Here is a 2,785-nt window from a genome sequence, read left to right on the forward strand (position 1 = left end):
GGCTTCTCATATTACGGGTTATTAAAAAACCAAAACCCAGGCAGCAATAACCGCGGCCGGGGGAGAGCCCAAGCACAGGTTGCTCCTGGTCAAACCCCACCCAGCAGAAGAGCTGCAGGCGGAGGCGGCACGGCATGGTACGGCACGGTACGGCACGGCTGGATCTTGTGGACCGTCTCCAGGCAGAGCCCACTCCCTTTTGCCAGCGGAGAAGGGATGAGCCACCAACCTTTTGTGGGGGGGATTAAACCCCGCTATTGCTCGCCGGGGCTCCCCACCCCGGTGCCGGCATCCCCCGGGCTCAGCATCTTCCCCACGGCTCGGGCTGGGCTGGGGCAGCTCCTGCGCTGGCACCTCGTGGGGACCTGCACCGCTCGCCTGCCACTCCTCTAGGGCAAAACCAGCCTCTACTCCCACTTGGTTTTTTTTTGCTTTGCTTTGCAGGGCTTTCAAGAGCATTTTCCCAGAATTGGGAATGCTGTTTCCTCCGGGGAAGGGCAGTGATGCTGCGCCGTCCTTTTCCACGCAGATCTGGCAAAGAATGGCCCAAAGCCTTGCTTTTGCAGGGATGGGCTTGTTCCATGTGAAATTCAATCCGCAAAAGATCTGTAGTTACTTGGAATTTTTTTTTTCTGCAAAAATATCGATTTCCCTGTGAGAAGTCTCAACTGCAGCTCTAAAGGCTTCATTGGATGGGTTGGGGGGTTTCCTTCTGCTTTTAAGTCAACATTTCCCCTTAAAATGTCACTCAGGGAAGGCTGCTTTTTTTAAAGCAAAAGTGTGTGATGACATTTTAACTGGAGAAGAAAATTGCTGCTTCGTTTCAAAATGTCAACTTTGAGTGGGGTGGGTTTGGGTTTTTTCTTTTTATTCCAGCGTTTCCCAGGGGAAAGGCGACATGGTTTTGTTGGACTCAAGAAACTGTTGCCCATCCGTCACCCCAAAATAAATCCCTTTTTTTTTAACCCGATCGCATTTTTGCAGCAGAGAAAATTTTGCCAGGAGAAGTCATGCTCCGGTGGGACACTGTCCCAGGAAGGGACAACCCCATTGCAGCCAAACCCGAGAGCTCTATGGCAAATCCTCCACCCCCAAACTCCAGCGGGGACCTGCGGGAGAGAGTCCGTCACCTGGCTTCGATCACTGCGGGAGCGACTAACGACACATCCAGGTTTTGGAGCTCTCCTCTTTCTGCTTTCCCTCCGCCTCGCGCTCCTGGCTTGTTTCCGTGCAGCTTGTCCCAAAAATCGCTTGTGCTAGATTAGGCTAGAGACCGGCATTATCTCCCTTTTATTTATTAGGGCAATTATACCTAATGATTCACATGCTCGTGGAGAGTAATTACTCCCAAATAGAGCACGGCGGTGTTCTTACCCAGCCTGGATACAGTGATTCACAAACGCATCTTTTTGTACAATTCATCAAATGATGATCCCTTAATTGCCGATTTGGTTTGGAGGCGGTTAAGAAGCGATCAAGGACCCGGCGGCACCATCACCGTGCCCAGTTCGTTCCGGTGGTGCAGTTGCTCACCTGCTTCTCCCGCTGCCGCGCCGACAGCCGTCACCACTCGCCTCCTGCGTGGGTTTTGCCGGGGGTTTTGGTTGGGTTGAGCCTCTCAAGCTGTGGGATTTGTGCTTTTTTTAAGAGCTGCAGCACCTGATCTGGCAATCACCGTGGCACAGCCTGGTCAGGGGAGAGCCGGGGCTGCCCCCCTCCAGGGTGGGGATGACCCCTCCATCCTCCCAAAACTTGGCAGCAATGTGGCTCGACCTTCATCTCTTCACAGCTCTTGGAGCAGGTGGGTGAGAGCTCATGAAATACTGATGCAGAATGACAAACCCTCCAAGTTTTCCACCAAAAAAAGACCACTTGCTCCAAATCGCTCAGCAAGGGGCAGCTGTGAGGGATGTACCCCCTGCCCAGGCTCTGGCAGCCCCCTGCCTGCCCTGCCCTGGGGAGGGGACATGTGGGGACCCTTGCCCAAGGACCCCTGCCTGTCCGTCTGGGGAGGAGCATGCTGTGAGGGGTGATGTGCAGCATCCGACCCACTGAGCTGGGGATGGAGGAAGGTTTCTGGGTGTGTTTTGAAGGGTATCCGTGCTTCCCAGTGCTGCCAGGTAGCTTTAGGTGGCTTGGAAAGGCAGCCTGGAGCTTGAAGTTCATCCTTGTGGGTTAAGGGAGCCCAGCGTGATGGCTCTGGGGTGGCTCAGCCCCACTGGGGCTGCCCAAGGTGACACTACAGTGCTCAGCCAGAGGCTGGTGATCGGCCACACTCTCCTGGGCCAGTGAAAAGAGGGTTTTTTGGTGCCGCTCAGCGAGCAGTGTGTGGTTGTGCATCACTGCTTTGCTTTTTTTTTTTAGTTAAAAGAAATTCTTCCCTTCTCAGTGGATGTCTGGGCTGTATTGCATGAGCCTGCACGTGCCACTTGTCCCCTCCTGCTGCCGGGCACTGCTCCGGGTCCCCAGATGCCAAAATTTCCGCTGGGATGTGAGGCGGGAGGAGAAGAGGCAGCACAAAACTCCCTTTCTGCTGGCTGCCGCTTGGCCTTATCCCTGACATCGCTTGGGTGGGCTCCCGCGGGAGCCTGCCCAGGTTGCCCCCCGCCACCCCGGCGTGTGGGGCTGCCCACGGCGGCTGTGCTGGCACCGCTCGGTGAGTGTTCACCGGGGCAGTAGCTCCCTGGTTTCGTTCCACTCACGCGCACTTTCTTAGCGGAGGGTTCACGCCGGTGCCTGGCCCGCTGTCAGGAGCTCCTGCGGGCAGCCGGGAGCTGCTCCTAAG

The sequence above is a fragment of the Phaethon lepturus genome, unplaced genomic scaffold (genome assembly GCF_000687285.1).
Source record: "Phaethon lepturus isolate BGI_N335 unplaced genomic scaffold, ASM68728v1 scaffold23056, whole genome shotgun sequence".
Taxonomy (NCBI): Eukaryota; Metazoa; Chordata; class Aves; order Phaethontiformes; family Phaethontidae; genus Phaethon; species Phaethon lepturus.